Source organism: Mesoplodon mirus, assembly GCF_964341445.2.
Source record: "Mesoplodon mirus genome assembly, chromosome: 2".
Classification (NCBI taxonomy): domain Eukaryota; kingdom Metazoa; phylum Chordata; class Mammalia; order Artiodactyla; family Ziphiidae; genus Mesoplodon; species Mesoplodon mirus.
The window spans coordinates 87660791-87681291 of record NC_138977.1 but is presented as its reverse complement, the minus strand read 5'-3'; the positions used below and the strand labels follow the sequence as shown (position 1 = coordinate 87681291).

The 20501-nt window shown below is 37.3% G+C and overlaps 1 protein-coding gene and 1 pseudogene across 2 annotated transcripts in view; one reads left to right on the top strand and one right to left on the bottom strand.

The window, feature by feature from the left end:
- COX7B2 (cytochrome c oxidase subunit 7B2) overlaps positions 1–20501 on the top strand; it is a 164981-nt gene that overhangs the window by 35573 nt on the left and 108907 nt on the right. The window lies entirely within an intron of this gene.
- On the bottom strand, positions 4063–5102 carry LOC309795279 (ribonuclease H2 subunit B-like; annotated as a pseudogene). The gene has a single exon. The product of its transcript is annotated as a ribonuclease H2 subunit B-like (transcript).

Below are 20501 nucleotides of genomic sequence, written 5' to 3'. Positions count from 1 at the left end.
ATTCTCTGTGCTTCCTGGACTTGGGTGACTATTTCCTTTCCCATGTTAGGGAAGTTTTCCACTATAATCTCTTCAAATATTTTCTGAGACCCTTTCTTTTTCTCTTCTTCTTCTGGGATCCCTGTAATTCGGATGTTGGCGCATTTAGTGTTGTCCCAGGTCTGTGAGATTGTCTTCAATTCTTTTCATTCTTTTCATTTTTTCTTTAATCTGCTCCTTGGCACTTTTTTCCACCATTTTGTCTTCCAGCTCACTTAGTCATTCTTCTGCCTCAGTTATTCTGTTATTGATTCCTTCTCTTGTATTTTTCGTTTCAGTTATTGTGTTGTTCATCTCTGTTTGGTTGTTCTTTAGTTCTTCTAGTACTTTATTAAACATTTCTTCTATTTTCTTTATCCATGCCTCCATTCTATTTCTGAGATTCTGGATCCTCTTTATTATCATTACTCTGAATTCTTTTTTGGGTAGATTGCCAATTTCCTATTCGTTTATTTGGTCTTGTAGGTTTTTACCTTGCTCCTTCATCTGTGACATATTTTTTTGCCATCTCATTTTTTCCTTTTTTTTATGAGTGGGATTGTGTTCCTGTCTTACTGGTTGTTTGGCCTGGGGCTTCCAACACTGCAATTTGTAGGCTGTTGGGTAGAGCTGGGTCATGGTGCCTAGATGAGGCCCTCTGGGAGACCTCACTCTAATGAATATTCCCAGGGGTCTGAGGTTCTCTGTTAGTCCAGTGGTTTGGACTTGGAGCTCCCACCAAAGGAGCTTCGGCCCAACCCCTGCCTTGTGAACCAAGATCCCACAAGCTGAGCAGGGTGGAGAAAAAAAAAAAAGAGAGAGAGAGAGAACAATAATGAAGTAAATAAAATTAGACTAGTTAACTAACAGCTATGTTAAAAAAAATATAAAAATAAAAATATAGATGAAACAACAACTGGAAGATAAAACAGAACCACAATAGTAAAAAGGAGGAAGAGGGAAAAGAAAAAGTGGAAAAGGCATTGGCTGTGGAGGGCAGGGCCTAATCAGGGTTGAGGTTTGGGCAGTGGGCGGGGCCTATGCTTAGGAAAAGGGCTGGAAAAGGTGGAGGGGTGAGGGGTTGGGGCTTAGGCTCAACAGAACAGAAGGGGCCCAGGCTTGCCCCTGCCTCTGGTCTCAGACGGCAGTAGACCCCACCTGGGAGACCAGTAGGCTTCCTGGGCTTGAGTGGGTGGGGCAAACGCCCTCTACTTCTCTCCTGCTCCTCCAGTCCTGGAGGACTCCTCCCGCTTGCCTCTCCTGATCTCCTGGGCCTCCCTCCTATGCCCCCAGGACCCACATGGCCTGGCAGGGGGCTTTGGAGGGCAGGGGACCAGCCTGGGAGCTCAGCAGGCTCCCCATGCCCGAGTGGGTGGGGCAAATGCCCTCCGCTCCTTTCCCACTTCCCCTGCCTGCCTCTCCTCTTCTATTCTGGCCTCCCTTCTACACCCCCAGGATCACCCCAGCCCAGAGGGGAACCATGAGGGCATAGGACCCAACCCGAGAGCGGGGCAGACTTCCCTGGCCGATTGGACAGGGGAAATGCTGGGCCCACTTCGCCCCTGATCTGAGCCCCCGAGGGCCCCTCCAGGTGTGGGAACCCCTCTCCCCTCTCAGCCACTGCTCAGGGGCACTGGTCCTGTCTGGCCTCCACTTCTTCTCCCCCCTCAGTCCCCCCACATCCTACTGGTTTGCTTGGGGCTTCTTCCCATCTCCTTGGGCGTCAGGGTCCCCCACAAGCGTCTGACAGGCACCCTAGTTGCAGCAACCATTGTTAATTTTGATGCATTTCTTATTAGTTTCATTTTAGTGTGTGTGTGTGTGTGTGTGTGTATGTTTGTGTGTGCGCACATGTGCATGTTTACACAGTTGGAGTAAGCCAACAATATTTATTGAGCACTATTTTTATTCAGAGCCCTTTGTTCCTGTCCTAGTAATCTTATTAAAAAAATGAGGGGCTTTGATTTTCTGTCCTCATTGTGAACTACTCCTCAGGAGGCATTCCTTTCACATGAAATTAGACTTCCCTCTTTCCATGTTACCATTACCCTGTGCTGAATGTATGTTTGTCCTTTTTTGTTATATCTATCTAGGCTCTCTCCCTCTCTGAGAGATAATACAGTGGAAGCCTGCTCAGACATGTTGGAACAATATTGGAAAACAGAATTCAGTCAGTGAAAACAAGAGAGTAAAGTATGTGAGAGTGTCCCTGACTTGAAGAAGAGTCAAGTAGTGTTATGATGTCAGGCTTGGTGGTTATGGGGAAGAGTTGCATGCTAAGACTGTTTTGTGATGGAAGCTAAATCCAGGGAGCAGATGGCAGGTCTAAGGCCAGACCTAACAAAGAAGATGTTAAGTCGTAGCCAGAGAGAATGCAGGTAATAAACATAGTTGATGATGGAAACTTGGGGACTTATTATAAGGGTGGCTGAACTATTTCTACCAAATGGAACTAGTTCTACCATATATTAATTAATTAATATATGATCATTATAGGAACACTAGAAAATGCAGATAAGTGGCTGTCCACTTACTTTAAAATATCTTTTGGTGCTTGCTTTGTGGTATTAGTTGTATCTAGGGTGGAGATTAGGGGAATAGAGAGAATTGGGAATTGGAGGAAGTATATACAAGAGACGAATAGGGAAGTACATCATTGCAATATAATCATTCAAGAAGAAATATAGTGATCTGTCATCTTTATAAATATAGTAACCTGTCCATCACTGCTACTTGACTTGTTATGTATTACTTTGGTGATTTGAATTAAATCTATTATTTTTAGAAAACACTTAAATTCATAAATTGGCATTAACAAGCTGGAAATAGACCAGGATTTAAATGTGGCTTATTTCCTATTATCCTAAAAGAATTCATCGAAGTCTTGGTGGAATGCAGTGTCTAATACCTGAGGGCACCCCTCTGAGACACCGAAGTGTTTGCCTCAAAGGAAAGCAATGAGCTCTTAGGGCCCCTTCTAAGGGATACCACTTTGCTTCTCCCATTGTGCTCCTAATGCACAGTACCCAGCATGTGAGTTATTGCTTATCAGGAAAGCTCTGATTGTCACTGTGAAATGTTGTTCTCCAGATGTTTAAGTCATTAAGAGTGTTGTCAGCACAGCAAGCAGGCCTTCCGTTTTGGAACATTGATGCCTTCCACAAGGGTTGGCAGACTACTGGTTCTGGCCTGAATAATAGTTCCAAACAGGAGTGAGGCATGTCCAGGAGGTGGCAAAGAATCCCTGGACCAGGCTAAGTTTTTATTCTTCAATCTGCCTCTAGAGTGCAGAGGCTAACTCTGCTCCTGTGAGGTAATTAGGGAGGAATCAGGTAGTAAGACTGCTTGCCTGCTTGGTATGAATTGTCAAACAAGACTCATTTGTGACTCAGTTGTCTTATATCTGTATGAGATATTTACTTTGTAAAGTAGTTTTACATACATAATTAGATGAAACCTCTTGAGTCCTGGGTGGCAGGCAGTGTATAGATGAAGGACATAAGACAATCTTTTCTTTTTTTAGCACCTATTACTTTTTTTTTTCCCCCCTAATACTCTTGGGCTTGGAGGACATAGTATCTTCCTATGGAAAATGCACATGAAAATCTATGCCCTAAAATGCTTCTCAGCAAAAAATGAACACAATGAAACATGAAGAGTCTAGAAAGAAGAAATGAGATTCACTCCTTCCCTCCCTCCCTTCCTCTCTCCTTTCCTTCCTTCCTTTCAGTTTGATATATATTAAACCCTCCTAGACTGAGGTACACTTAATGATTCCTGCCTCTTGCTGAATTGTAATGCTATTTTTTTTTTGTCACACATCAGTTTATTGAGGAAATTGTGATGTTAGAGGTTAATTCTATTCACTTGATTACTTTTCATGATGTCAAACAAAACTCCAAAGGCCACAAGCCATGAAGTTACACAATTACTTTCCCATATTTTGTTCAGGAAACACAAAGATCAAACACAAAGAAATGTTCAAGTGAATCTGAAAATTGCCCCCTTCCTACTTTTTTTCAAAAGGTGGTAATTAAGGGTTAGGAAGTACAGTGGAATGGAGGAAGGATGAAAATGGGACATGTAGAAGGCAAATATTTTTGCTCGATTTAATTTTCAATGTTTCAAATCTTTCCAATTTTTTTAACATGTTTTGCACCAAAAAAGGAATCAATACTTTTCATTCCACTCTTGTCAACTTTAGCCAAAGCCTTCTGAGCTGCAGTCATTTTGCTGTTTTTCTTTACAGTCATCAAATCTTTAGTGTTAAATTTAGTGTAATCTTCTTTTGCTTCTACGGGCTCATCTGATAACTTTACTTTCTTTGATGGAGGGTTTGGCACTGAAGCTGGAGGTTCTGGAAGCTTTAAATATTTAGATAAGTCATCACTTAATTCTTTAGGGATGTAATCAGATATCAGACCATGGGCATAACGAATATAATCCTCTTCCTTGTCACTGGAAACCGGGTCACCAGAGAAAAATGCAGTAGACTGTACCCGGGCATCGACATTTACATTATTGGTTTTTAATGCTGCCATAGTCTGATTAACCTTTTTTTCCAGCCATTTTAATGTCTTCTCTTTGCTGTACTTGTAATATTTCTTCTTGTCTATTTCTTTCTCCTCTGTCACATCTCTAAGTAACTTCTCAAGTTCAGGAAGTTTCAGCAACAAGATGCAATTCGGAAACATGTCATCCATCACAACTTGATCCAGGGGCTGAAACTTTCCCTCTCTATCAGCCTTTATAAGGTAGTGGAAATAGCAGAAACAGAGGGTCCATGGGTGTGGCAAGGTGAAGAAGAACTCCTGATTGAACTGATTCATTTATAAACCAAGAATGGTTTTTTTCCTTGAAAACTTTTATTTCAAGCAGCTGCGGTAGACACATATTGAACAAGTAAATGGCTCCTTCCCCTGAACATGGGTTAACCAGTTTTACAAACATAAAACCACTTTTCATCTTCTTTGAAGCATCTTTTAAATACTCTGGGACTAGGAACACATGCTGCCGGGTGTGAGGCCATTCTCCGCAGCCCACGCATTCCGCCATGCTGCCCGTTAGGTCCCGGTGGCCGCAGGCCTCTGCTAATTGTTTTTTAAAAAGCCAATTATATTTTCATGTTGCCGAGAAAATTTCTGCCTAGAGTATAAAACACCTGCTTGTGATATTTTTTTCCATACCAGTTAACAGTTCTGTCCAGTAGGTGGACTCCTTCATGTACAGATAGGGTTTTTCTTTTCCTTTAATCAAGTGTTCTTAAATTTGTGAAAAGGCATTTCCTCATATTGAACTTTTGTTTTCACCAATTTATTTTCTGAAAGACTGAAAATAGATTCTGGTATACTGCCTATTCCTGTTTGAGAAATAACTTCATCTTTAGTTACTTTTTCTTTTGTTTTATTTCATTTTTGTTTTAGTTTATATCTTGACATTTTAAATTTATAAATCAGAGTCCCTTTGCAGTGACTAAATTTACCATCTGCATTGGATTCTTTTAAAATAAACTACATTTCTGTGCTTATATTCATCACAATATACAAATGTGTGAATAATTATGATTAGTATATATTGATACCAAGGACTAATAATTATATTTGTTGTGAGAATAAATCTGTTTATAGTCTCCATAGTTGTTTTCTTCACATTGTTCTGGAGTAAATGTTTTTTTATAATGCTTTTTTCAACAGGGAATCTGGCACATGAGTCATTTTTAAGCCAGTCCCTGAAATTTATACTAGTTACTACCCCTAGGGTCAGATGTCTTCGGCAGTTTCTCTGTGGCCAGTGGGACAAGTGCAGATTCTCATTCTGGGTTATGAGTCTGTCTTTGTCCCTAAATCCTTACCTTTCACCCCTGTTCTCTGAAAATCTTATCATACCATGTACTATAGACACTGAGATGTTGTATGCATGATGAAAATTCCAGTAGTTGATTCAATACTTTTATTCCAACATGAAAAAGAAATCTCTTGACCTGGAAACCCAATTTAGGAAAAGCTTCATTTAGGTAGCCTTTGTGTGCTATTTCTCTGTGACTGAGCCAATGATGATAGCATGTGACCCGAAACCAAATTTCTCTCACAATTCATTGCGTTTTCTTATATTACAGGTTCTACCTCCAGTGAAAGATTAAAATGTCAAAGATAAGTAGAAAAAAAAGGCAACCTCTTCCCTGTATAATCAAGGCCAATTTTGCTGTTTTTATTCTAGATTGTAAAGTTGTTAAAAGAAAGAGTTGTATCTTATTCATCTTCATATTTATCCTAGTATCTGATATCAAACATGGAAGCATAACTGAACAGAATGTGTTCTATTACTTCAAAAATTGAAATAACTTGGATTAGAACCTTCTATTAAACAGAATAATTAAGGATGTCATTACAGAACAAAGTTTTTTTAAAAAAAACCCGCACACAGATATTTAAGATAGGCAGATATAGTTTTAAATCATGCCGCCTTTTATTAGCTGTCTGATCCTGCTCAAGTTATTGAACCTCTTGGAGCTTCAGGTTTCTCAATTTCTAAAATGGGAATAACAGTACTTAGAAATAATCGAGGATAAGATATTATATAATTTATCCAATAATATGTTATGAAAAATGAAGACTCAAACCCAGCTCTTCTGCTTTCTGTATAACATTGAAAGTGTATTTCTATGCTTTGAGTACTTATAAAGGACAGGGATTAGAAAACTCTCCATACTAGTTATGATAATCCTGTTCTAGGATGATATAGGAAGAAGAAAAAAGATAATAGTGGAAACTCCATTCTGAAAGCAGACTTAAATTTTGAGACCTTTCTATGGCCTGAACTTTAGTGTCACCTCCAAATTCGTATGTCCTAATGCCCAGTGTGAAGGTATTTGGAGGTGGCGCCCTTGGTGGGGAGGGGGGGAGATGCTTAGGTCATGAGAGTGGAACCTTCATGAATGAGATTAGTGCTTTTATAGAAGTGACCCCACAGAGCTCCCTAGCCCCTTCCACCATGTGACGATATAATAAGAAGTCTGTGACAGGAAGAGAACCCTCACCCAACTATGCTGGCACCCTGATCTTGGACTTCTGGCCTCCAGAAATGTGAAAAGTAAATGTTTATTGTTTATAAACCAGCCAGTTTATGGTGTTCTGTTGTAGCAGCCCATATGGGCTAAGACAGACCCTGACAAGAACTTTAAACTGATATTCAGGCAATGTAATTAAATGTTTAACATTTTATAAGTTGGTAGATAAGAATTAGTTTTAGAGAAAATTTTAGTGCAAAAAAATGTGGAAAGATAAGGAATTCCAAAAGTACCAAATCAGAGAGATTATTTTCTAAATTAAGTCAAATAACCAAGATATATGCCAAGATATTAAATCTATGAAGTAATTTCAAGAAAATGAAGAGTTGGAATTGTCAAAGTAATTGATAATGTCCTTCTCATGGTTAAATATTTTCTTCTAGAATTAAAAATTTAATCCAGATATGATATCAATTTAATTATACTCAGGACTGGTACTAGCCTTACCTAGGATTCAACTGTATGAAAATATAATACACCGTGACTTTTTTTTACCAAAAATTTAAGGTAGAGATTTTATTTCCCGCGGCCTGTCAAAAATAAGAGGAAACTGACCTTATTTTTTATAAAATTATAACCTTCAGATTAAGTTGCCCAAGAGACCGAGTGAAGGATATTTATTAAAAGTCCCTTCCCCATTGCAAAACTAGGAATAGTACAGGTATGCAAAAATAATAATGATGATTGCAGACAGAAAAAGGGTTAAGAACCAGGGCTATGTGTCTATTCAAGGAAACGGACAGAGTCTACTATTTGATTCTTACTCTTCTCTGCAGGGCACTATATCAAAAGGCATTCAAAGGATTGCTTTCTTTTAGGCTCTAAATATCCTTTGGGCGTTTGCAGATCTGCATGCTACATTGGAAAAACCTCAGCTTACAAGATGTCCTGTTCAAGCTGTGCTGTAAAAGCAGAGGAAGTAGCAGCCCCAGGCTTTCTATCTTTGTCAGGACTCCTCTTGAGATATTAATGTAAAAGTTTACAAAACTAAAAGTTGAATTACATCTCAGGTTCGATTGGATCCGTTAAAATGGCTTATGGTTCAGGGTAATTTATCAGGTTTATGTATCTATTGGCAGAATTTATAGTGTTGTATAGACCACATACAGGTGGAGTTGAGGAAAAAAATCAATCTTTGTCATCTCTTAGTCTTCTTTGTCTTTGAGATGTAGCAGGAGTAGTGCTGAATAAAAGCCAAGTAACCTGGGAATCCATTCTTTCTTTTAGAGTGACTTGGGATAAGATCTCAGTTCTCACATAGGTGTTATTTATAACATATAGAGTTTAGAAAGAAGAGAGCTTTGGTTGTCAGAGAGATATTTTTGTTATCCTGGGATACATACATCTAAAATTCTAGGACTTTAGTAAAAATTTTCTTCATAGTTTCCAATCAGTTGCACCAGCTGCTTCTTCAGAACATCTCTTGATCAATAATGCCCATGATACTGGAAGGAGAGGAGAGAAACTTCCTATACAGTAGAAGTGAAATCTCTGTTAAGAGATACATATGTCTGGTTGCTGGCCCAAATTTTTGAACTGCTCCATGTTTTCTAATATTTCTTGTTAGATCAAGAATGTGTATTTTTATGGTGTTTCATTTATCTAAAAAATTTTTATGACTCTTCTAGTTAGCAAAGACAAAATCAGTCCACCATATTTGAACTTCAGCCAGTCATTACCAGGCTAGACCAACTGCCTTTCTGAGATGATTTTTAAGAAATAGATTTGGGGGACTTCTCTGGCAGTCCAGTGGTTAGGACTCCACGCTTCCACTGCAGGGGGCACGGGTTCGATCCCTGGTTGGGGAACTAAGATCCCACATGCCCTGAGGCGTGGTCAAAAAAAAAAAGAGAAAAAGAAAAAGAAATAGATTTGGAACAACCAAAGTTTTACTAATCAAAAATCAGTTGTATTTACAGTAATTAGGTGTAGTGACTTTTCAGAGTAAAAAATGTCAGATATATTTTCAGCATAGATAAAACTACACACTCCTTTTTGGTACTTGCATCAACCTGCCCTGCTCTAGTTTGTTTCATATACATGTGGGTTTACATTACTGTATTTTAATACATTTTAATAATTTTCAGAGTATCTATTGTTAATAATTTTCTTATAGAATCTCAAACTTAAAGGAAAAATTGGAAGCACAGTACAAAGAATGCTTTTTTCCCCTGAACCATTTGTAAGTTACTAATTTGATTCTTTATCATTCCTAAGTGCTTTAGTGTTTAAGCCCTGTGAACAAGGACATTCTACTGCATAATCATGACACCACCTTCAAAACCAAAAAATCAACTTTGATACATCCAGAGACATCTCAGATTCCATTCAAGTTTCACCCATTGTCTAAATGCATCCAGCAAAAAATCCAGCTAAAATTCTCATATTGTATTTAGTTATTTTGTCTCTTTTCACTTTTTCAGTCTGGAATATTTCCGTGATTTTTTCTTTGACTTTAATGACCCTAACTCTTTTGAAGATTGCAGGCTAGTTATTTTGTAGAATGTTCCCTCAATATGAATTGGTCTGCTGTTTCCTCATGATTACATTCAGATTTGTCAGGAAACCACAGAAGGAATACTTTCATCTTTTCATTATATCCTATCAGGTGGTGCATGGTTTCAGTTTGTCCCATACTCATGATATTCACCTTGATTACTAGATTAATGTGGTGTCTGCTATATTCCTTCACTGTAAAGTAACTCTTTTCCCTGTTGTAATTTATATTTTGTGGGAAGGTACTGCGAAACTGTGTAAATATCCCGTTCCTCATAAATCTATAGTTTAATTTGTTAATTTTTATCAATATAGACTAGAGGCTTTCTATTTTATTTTTGTGTTCGAGTTGTTCCCAGTTTGGCAAGCAGTAGCCCACTTAAGCCAACTTGTCTGTTCTTAGACATGTGCCATTATTTGAGCACTTCGTTTCTGTGGCTTATCTTTAAAATTTTTTTTCCAGCTTTATTGAAGTATGATTGACAAATAAAAATTGTATTTGTTTAAGGTGTACAATACAATGATTTGATATATGTATACATTGTGAAGTGATTACTACAGTCAAGCTAATTAACATATCCATCACCTCACAGTTAACTTTTTTTTGTGTGTGTGGTGAGAAGACTTAAGATCTACTCCCTTAGCAAATTTCAAGTATATAATACATCATTATTAACTATAGTCACCATTCTGAACTTATCTTAAAACTGAAAGTCTATACCTTTTGGCCAATTTCTCCCCATTTCCCCCAAGACCCAGGCCCCAGTAGTAACCACTCTTCTACTCTCTGTTTCTATGGACTTGACTTTTTTAGATTTCCTGTGTGAGATCATGCAGTATTTCTCTTTCTGTGTTTGGCTTCTTTCACTTAGCATAATGTCCTCAAGATTCATTTATGTTGTCACAAATGGCAGGATTTCCTTCCTTTTTATGGCTGAACACTATTCCATTGCATGTGTATGTATATCTTTATATGTATTTATACATTACATATATAAATAATATGTATTTGTATATAAAATATATATTTATGATAAATTTATATATGTTTTATATAAGAGGTAGATATATGTATGGATAAAGAAGATTTGGTTTATATATGTAATTTTCTTTATCCATTCATCTGTTGATGGACACTTAGGTTGTTTTTATGTCTTGGCTACTGTAAGTGATGCTGCAATGAACATGAGAGTGCATATATCTCTTTGAGATATGGATTTTATTTCCTTTGGATATATACCCAGAAGTAGAATTGGTGGCTCATAGGGTAGTTCTATTTTTAATTTTTTGAGGAACCTCCATACTGTTTTCCATATGACCAAGTTACATTCCCACCAATAGTGTACAAGAGTTCCCTTTTCTCCACATCCTTACCAATGCTTATCTTTTGACTTTTTGATAATAGCCATCCTAACTGCTTTGAAGTGATATCTCATTGTGGTTTTGATTTGCATTTCCCTGATGATTAGTGATGCTGAGCACCTTTTCATATACCTGTTGGCCATTTGTATATCTTCTTTGGAAAAATGTCTGTTCAGGTCCTTTGCTCAGTTTTTAAATTGGATTATTTATTTATTTATTGCTATTAAGTTGTATGAGTTCCTTATATATTTTGAATAGCCATATTGGATATTTGTAGCTTATCTTGCACATTCTGTGTCTCAGGCCCAGAGTCAGCCATTTCTTCAAGTAGCCTGATTCCTTTTAGTGGAGAATGGTAGAAGCTAAGACCAAGGAGTTAGGTGTACTGATTGCTTTTGGAGTGGCAGTGCTTCCAGGCCTTATAGTGGATTAATGTAGGGAATATAGATATATATAACACACATACAAACACACTCTCATTTATGTCAATAATTATTCCTCTTTATGTAGTGAAAACCATCAGTTCTTAGTACAACCAATACCAGTCCCAAACTACCAGATTTATTTTAGTTTTCTCCTTTTGCATATGTTTAACTCTTATCTCTGATTCTGAGAAACCTGTCTCCTGGTTTCTCCCAGGAAATATATTGTCTTTAATATACCAATTATTTGTCTTCGTTTTCAACTCCTACCCGACACAAATGCTCTTCTCACCCTGTTCCAACTCTGACTCCCATGTGGGATGTCCTCTTCATTCCACTAGGGATTCTATACCCCATCTTAAGTCACTCTCCATAGACGAGCTCCTTGCCCCATATGGACTCTGACATCCAGTGCTATGCTGCCCTCACTTATAAATATGCTCCTCACTGCATTTGGGCTTCTGGTTCTCCCTGCTGGACCAGCCTACATGCAGAAAGATCCTTCTCACTGTGCTTGAGCTCTGACACCACACACAAGGCCACGCTCATAAACAGATGCCTTCCTCATCTTGCTTAGGTGCTGGCATCTCAGGTCAGGCACCTTCCCACAGGAATCACTGCTTACTCTGGCTCTGAGTGCCTGTGCTGAGCTTCTCCTCCTCTCTCTTGCTCGGATGCTTCCCCAACTCACACCTTACTCCAGGTTGCCCTTCCATGTGGATGCCCTCCTCATCCAGGTCAGACTGATACTCCGTCAGACAGAGACTTCCTCTGTGGACACCCCTGAATCTCATTTGTGCTCTGATAGACTGTTCTGGGTTTCTATTTGTACTCTTCTAACAGCTGGAAAACATGTCTATTTTGCTCTCCTCCTATATATGATTTTTATGTGTATTTTTTTAACTCCTATTTTAGAAAATCAAAAAGCTTTCTTTTTAAGAGCATAGAACTGAAACCTATGTTTGAAACTCTGAAAATCAGGTGGTCCTCTTCTCTTTATGAAGAGAGTCACAAAAAGATCCTTTGAATATCACCATTCAGTATATTAACCTATTATTTTGTTTATAAAAGTTTGATCTCTACTTGACCATTTTTACAAGAGCATAGGTTTGCCCCATTCACATATCTTAGACAATCATTAATCTATCCTTAAGTAACACTACAATTAGTAGAATTGAATTTTGTAAACCCTTTTTTAAAGATTATGTCAAGTCCACTTTGTGTTCTTATATACCTAGTGTGTTTCCAGCAATGAAAAAAGCACAATGGGTAATAGAGAGATAATATAGGGCATATCTCATCACCTCAAGCAGCTTATGATCTTTTTGGACTAGCAATAGTTCCAAAGGAGAAGCAATGCAGTGCAGCATATAAACTTCACTGAATAACATAGTCTGTTGGTAAGTACGGTGTACATTCCAAGGAAAATATGGCTTGTGGACTGGAGCAGTTGAATTTTCTCATCGGAAGTGTCTGAAGCATTATCACTTCAGTTGGCCCTGGAGAGTAGATCGGATTTGGACAGATGAAAAGATGGGGAAAAAAGAAGAAGCATGCATCAGGAAAATCACAGGTAGAATAAGCATGGCGTGTGGGGGGATGCAAAGGAATTTATTCTGATGGGAGCAACAGTAAATTGGGAAGTCCTAGGAGGTTAGATTGACAACTAAAATGGGATACTATTTCCCAGGGCTTGGAACCTCTCAGTACAAAGAGTGTGGGCTTTTCCCATAGTCACTAGAACCACAGTAGGATCTAGAGCAACATTATGACATGATGAAAGTTGTGTTTTAGGAAATTTAATCTAGAGGATATTTCTTGTGTAGGTTAGAGTTGGGGAAGACTGTAATTTAGTCAGTTAAAAACAAGCTGGAAGTGTTTAGGGCCTAGAATTCAGCTATGATACTGAGGATGGAAAAGATGGAACAACTTTGAACTCTTTCCAAGGACAACTGAGAACACAGTGAAACAAACCAACAAACAAAAAATGAAAGGTTAAAAGTGGCTTCAGAAGCTATAAGGCAAAATGAGTGGGCAGTGCATTCTCTGAAAGTAACATTAACATCTAACATTTTGCACTTTCCATTGGATTTAAAATGCCTTTCTTTAATTTCCTGGTTTAGTAATTATTTTATCTCATGACTTTCCAGAAAATCTGCAGAATGGCCATTTAAAAAAGCAAAATAGGAAAATTAAAAAGAAGAATTGGTAATGAATGGTTTGAAACACATACATGAGCAGAAATTATCTCTATATGCAGTGTAGCAGTTACACACAAGCAGGTACATGTTCGAGATAAATTATTCAGCCTTAGTTCCCAGCCATAGTCTTGGAAGCAGATGGAAGGTTTGAAGTATTTTTAATAAGCATTTAGATGTAGGATTGAACCTGTAATTTTCAGAGAATACTTAGGAGACTAGCCGATATATCAGGTAGGGAGCACTTTGGTTAAACGGTAATATGATTATGTCTATGTACAAACAAACACATAACAGAAGAGATGCAACCAGCATAGAACTGCATGTGTCAGTCTTACAAAATACACAAAAATATCAGTGCTGAGAGAAATTTCTAGAAAACATCTATGCTTGCAGATATTTGGCCAAGTTTACAATTTTTTTTTAAAGCATCATGTCTAAGCCTACATAGATAAAAATTACTGTGTGCTTTCAGAGGTTATCAGGGACTATATAAAACCTACATATCAAAGCATAACCTTTATTTAGAAATATGATTAATATAGCTGAGAATACATTCTGTTCTTAGAACAAAAAAAATAGACAAAAAATCAATATGATGGGCCATATGTTGTTTGGTAGTTATAGAAATGGAATATAGAATGAAGGCTAGTTAATTTTCAGCTTGTTTGTTTTTTTAGTTTTGTATCTTCTGTTGCAACTGAAAAAAGTATATTCCCAGTGAAGATTTTAGGGGTGAAATTCTACTCACTGCTTCATTCCTTTGGGATCTTCTTGTATCTTCACTGAAACTAAAATAACCTCATCTTTGCTTTAAGTATATTTTGTGAATCTTAATAGTATCACAAATTTAAGCAAATTCCAACTTTTTTCCCCTCCCAGCTCTGTTGCTCTTACTTGAATAAAACATAAAATTAAATGTTTGATTTTGGTTGTACGTTGTAAATTATGCATTGACTTTAGTTTTCACAGAAACATGAGCCAAATGTATTTTTTAAAAGGGAAAAAATAGATGGATAAACTAAAGTTCCAAGACTCAGAAAAGAATTGCTTCAATTTGATTTGAGGCACAAAGTAAATTGTAATCTGAAAGAAAAATATATTTTTCTCTTTATAGTTTATAATATTTTAATCCATTTACCAACTGGACATCAATTTCAGTCCCCTGATAATCAGACCAAAAGAATGTGACTGTGGCTTAAATAAAGAAGGAAATAATATCACTACTAACAGATAATAGCAAAATTTATTGAGCTCCTGCCATAATTTAAGTGCATTCTACTTTATTTTCTATTAAATTAAATTAAACACCAAAGATCTATAAGTTGGGTAGCATTGCTATCCCTATTTTAGGCATAGAGTGAGTCAGTAAATTGTCCAAGTTTCCATAGCTAGGAAGAGGTGAAGACATGAACTCAGCCTCTGACATTCTGACCTCTGAGTTCATTTCCTTTACTCATGCTATAGAACTTCTCTATTTGACATAATTTGTGAAGAATTGCCTTTCTGAGGTAGAAATGAGAAACAAAGATATGTATTCCCAAAAATCAGATAAATTGAGGGTACAATATGTCATTAAAGACATAGTATATAATAGTAGTAGCTACCAGACATGACTCTTAGGTTATCATATTTAATTAATAATTTTTTACTTATTCTCTTTCCCCAGCACCATTTTCCAGAGGAGGAAACTAGAGCTCAGATACAGTATATACCTTCTTCAGGATCACAGAGCTTGTAGATGTCAGATTCAGAATTTGAACACAGGTCTCTGACTCCAGAAATCTGAGTTCCTTTTGGTAGGAACCTGTGAGTCCAAAAAGAGGGGGTAGAAGAGGCAGTTGAGTAAGGATTTAGGAGAAATGGAAGAGGCTGTGTCTGTGGCTAAGAAAAAGGAGGAAGCCTGGTAGATCGGGGTATGGAGTGTTAGGGTGGAGACAAGCTCCTTGGCAGGAAGAGACCACATTTCTGGTGAGAGACAGAGGCTTTCAGCAATCTCACCCTTTTATGGAGCCCAGTGTGAGGGCTCATTCATCTAACCGTGGGTTCCCCATCACATTCATCCACATATATTAAGGACAACACGCTATCTCTGAAAGAGCATTTTTTCCATGCTAAGTCAGCAGATCTAAGCTGAGCTTCTGGCTCTGCCAGCTACTGGATAATAATCAGAGGAATATCATACATACACACTTTTTAAGCAGTAAGCAGCATTCATCTTTCAAGGTTGGGATAAGGGGCAATCAATGATGTTTGTAAAATGGCTTTAGAAAAGTGGTCAGCCTGTCCTACATGTTAGTTACTGTCATGACTAGTTACGTTGATTTCCACAGTTTTAAATTTATTTATATATCTGAGGAATAAGATACTTGCGTGTCAGTTGCTTAGGGCTAGGACTGTGATTGTCAATCCTTACAATCCCCAGAAACCAGACAAATGTACACACACACACACACACACACACACACACACACACACACACACGGCACCCATCTGAATCTTCTAGAATTGGGGGGAACAGCTGTAATGTTTGAAAAAGTCTCATGCTCCTAGTAACTTCTTAGATATTCCTCTAGGGTGTGTCTAACTATACCAAACCAAATAATTAGGTAAATTTGAGATGCAGTGTTTTAAAGCTCTAGAATAATATCTATATCTTTTCTCTTTCTCAGTTTAAAATGTATTTAATACAGAGCTAATCTTTTCATGAACGAAAATGGCCTGAAACCCACATGCTGCTTCAGCTGGTTTATTAAAATATCTTAAAATATAAGTGATGCTACAATATTTTCTTAGCTTTGTTGGGAAATTGGGGGAGGGAGGCAAGGAGGGTTGTGGTAAAGAAAGCTAACAAGTTACATTTCTGTTTCCCAAATGTAATTAGTAGTCTTTTTCCTCCTCACCTTTGTATAAGCCATTTCTTATACAAAGGTTCTTATAGCAATGTTTGAACATTGTTGCAATTCTTCCCTACTCTGACCCAACTCTAGCTAATTCCTCCATTTCCTTTAGGGGGTCTGCAGATATATATATATATATGTGTGTGTGTGTGTGTGTGTGTGTGTATATATATATATATATATATATATATATATACACACACACACACACATATATATATATATATATATAATTTAAGCTTATAAGTTATTTTCTTAACTGAGCCAAGATTTGAAAAATTAAGAGACTTTACATTTAAAAAACCCCAGCTTTCCAGTTTTTTTTTTTTTTTGAACAAAAATATCAGAAGTTCTAGCAACACTGGACTATCTCTCCAAGGCTAGATCTGAGATACATAACCTTACTCATGAAAACGTCATTTCGAATTTTCCCACAAAGTTTAGGTAATTTAAAGGGGGATAGTACAATTTGATTTTTAAAGGAATCAGAGTCTTCTTTTTGTGTTTTTGAAATTAACTAATTATTTGTTTAAGAAGGTAGACTAGTTTCATCGCAGTGATAAGGCAGTTTGTAAACTTTCGTGGGGGCGGATCATATTGTCTGAGGTATCAGTGTAAGACACTTTGTAGGGCAACTGAGTAATCTCCAGATGAAATTAAGAAATGTAACTTTAAAATAGTAATGACAATAAAGGTGGTTGTTGATCATTTCTTGACACTGAAGACTAACGTGAATAAAAAAAGCAGTTTCTTTAAGTTTACTACCTTTCGATGTTCTGTTTTGTGGTGAATGTTAAATTAAATATTATTTATGTATTATATATAATCCACTTTCCCTGGTTCCCACTGTGAAGTGTCTACTGACACCAGTCCAGTTTCCAAGTTAGTCTCTAAAAATAGCATGCTCATGCCTTCCTCCAGCATTCACATATTGCCTCTAACTGAAACCATTTTATATCTCCCCTTTGGGTACCCAAATCTTACCTACCCTCCCAGGTCTAAAATAAAGTTCTTTTTTCATATATCCCTTTTTTGATAAAAAATGTTGCCTATTAGAAAAGGATATGGACAGACATTGGAGGGCGACAAACCTGGTTTTGAAACCAAATCTTCTGCTTATTGTTATGTGACTTTGTAGACATTATTTAGCTTCCCTCATCCTCAATTTCCCCATAAAACTGCAAATATTGGTGTAATAATTGCCTTCAGCTTTATGAGAAAAATATTACAGCATGTTAAACATCTGAAGAATCATAAAGTGTTAACAAATATTTTTCTATAGCCTTTAATAATCCAAAGATTGTAAAGTAGCAGCTCACAGGATGCATAGGCCTCGGAGTTGTGTCTGTTTGATTTACACCATGTTTAAAAACGTTTAAATAATTTCCAACACTAGGAAAAAAAATAGATATTTTACATAAACATCTAAATTCTTGTTTCTGTTTAGAAAATTAGAAGATCTGGGAACTCTGGACCTCCATTACCAAATGGCAGCAATCCATGGGCAGCTCTTCTGAGAAAACATGCTTCAGTGTGGCTCAGTATCTACTTTGCCCATTGTACTTACTTGCCCTTCTTGGGTCTGATTATCATTTGAATTTACTATCCTGGAGTTAAGCCATTTATTTTTGTATTTGAATACATTCTACCTTTCATCTTTAACTCTATGTATCTTATTCTATAGTGTATAAAAATACCATATATTTTTATATACTATATTCTGTAGTATATTAAAAAAACACATTAATACCATATATTTTAATATACCTTATTATATATAACATCTTATATGTCTTATTCTATTATATATAATATATAACTTCCTAGGACAGACATGAGATTTTTAAAAAATCTTGAAAACCCTACCAGCTTCTAATATCACATCGTAAGTTAATAAATACTAGTTAAATTAGATTATAATGTTAAAAGGTGAAAACATGTAATGTGTCAGTGAAATTAATTTTTTTTTTTTTTTTTTGCGGTACGCGGGCCTCTCACTGTTGTGGCCTCTCCCGTTGCGGAGCACAGGCTCCGGACGCACAGGCTCAGTGGCCATGGCTCACGGGCCCAGCCGCTCCGCAGCATGTGAGATCTCCCAGACTGGGGCATGAACCCGTGTCCCCTGCATCAGCAGGTGGACTCTCAACCACTGCGCCACCAGGAAAGCCCAGTGAAATTAATTTTATCTGTCATCAGTATACCTTCCATCCTTCTATGAGACTATGAAGGAGGGTACATGCAGAGAAAAGAAAAAGCTTATTTTTTTCTCTTTTCAATACTAGGATTGGTTTTTCAGGGATTTTCTTCCATTCACTGAAACTTTAGTATGCATACATTCTAAAAACTCTTTGTTTTGATCAGTTTTTACTTCTGTAGCTCCCCCACTGGGAAATTGTACTCGCTCTTTGTTTAATTTAGCTGTTACATAAATATGTTGAAATGCTTCACTATTGCAGTTCCTGCTGTGAAAATATTTTGTAAGCAGCAGTATTAAAACACTTTTTTTCTCCCAGCTATATAGATCATAGGAATTTGAAAGCAGCAAGAGAATGTAGAGTTTATCCAGTACACCTCATGACACCACTGGGGCTTAGAAAAGAAAATGGTGTGCCCATAGCTCACCTTGAGATCGAAGAACCTCTACTAGGGCCTAGCATTCATGACTCCAGTTCAAACTGATGTTTAAATTTTAAAAAGTAATTCAACTTCTTATCATGTTGTAAAGCAAATAAAATGGATTCCACTGAAATAGTTATGTTCTCCACCTCATAATCTAAATCAACTAGTATTTATTAAACTTACTATGTGGCTTTATTTTATTCTCGCAAGAGCCATGTAGGTTAAGTATTGTTATTATCCTCATTTTACAGTAGAGAAATCTGAGTGACTTGTTGAGAGTTAGACATCTAGTGATGGTGGAGGTGAGATTTCCACTCTGGCCATCAAACTTCAGCTTCCGTGCCTGTAACCACTAGACCACCTGCCTTGTCATCATGTGCTTATTTTCTCTATTCTGTCCTGAATTTGTCATGTCCATGTATAAGATCTGGTATAGTGTTGACAAAGCTTTCAGTCTATCTGTGATTGCTTGAAGTTTAACTTTTAAAGTTAAAAGTTTCTACCTTCATTACACAGTTCTATCAAACTGTATCTCATTGTTCCAACTATTTCTGTTCCTATTCACCATTTCACCTGTCTGTGAAATTCTGAAATTGGGAATTTTCTTCCACTGCAAATATCTCTATGGATGTTTGCCACAAACAAACAAAAACACTTTAGCTATGATGACTTTGGATGAGCCAAATAATTTTTTAATAAGTTTGCCTCAAGCTTTTTCTCAGTTACTCAGAAAATCTCGTTTCCCCGAGGAGTAGTTTTGGTCTTCAGCTATTAATTTCACCCTTTGTATGAAAAGAGTGCCTGATGGGATAAAAAACTGGGCACTTTCTAGTCAAGAGAGAATTTTCTGTTCAACTTTTTTTTTTTTTTTTTAATGTTGAGCCTTCTTTTAATTTATTTATTTTTATTTTTGGCTGTGTTGGGTCTTCGTTTCTGTGCAAGGGCTTTCTCTAGTTGTGGCAAGCGGGAGCCACTCTTCATTGCAGTGCGTGGGCCTCTCACTGTCATGGCCTCCCTTGTTGCAGAGCACAGGCTCCAGACGCGCAGGCTCAGTAGTTGTGGCTCACGGGCCTAGTTGCTCCTGCGGCATGTGGGATCTTCCCAGACCAGGGCTCGAACCCGTGTCCCCTGCATTAGCAGGCAAATTCTCAACCACTGCACCACGAGGGAAGCCCTGTTCGACTTTTTGATGTCCTTATTTTTGCAATAAATAAGGATGCTGGATGAGACACTATGTAAGGAGACCAAAGGATTGGAACCTGGACTTCGCAGTTGAGAAGTAAAACATATGAACAACCTGGCAATAACTTAAGTCCATATAACGCAACCCTGAGCAGTGAAAGTCAGTGTCCCAGTCCTCTAGTGCTGAGCTGAGTTGAGTGTGTGGAGTGAAGCACAGTTGAGTTGAGTGATGTTAGTC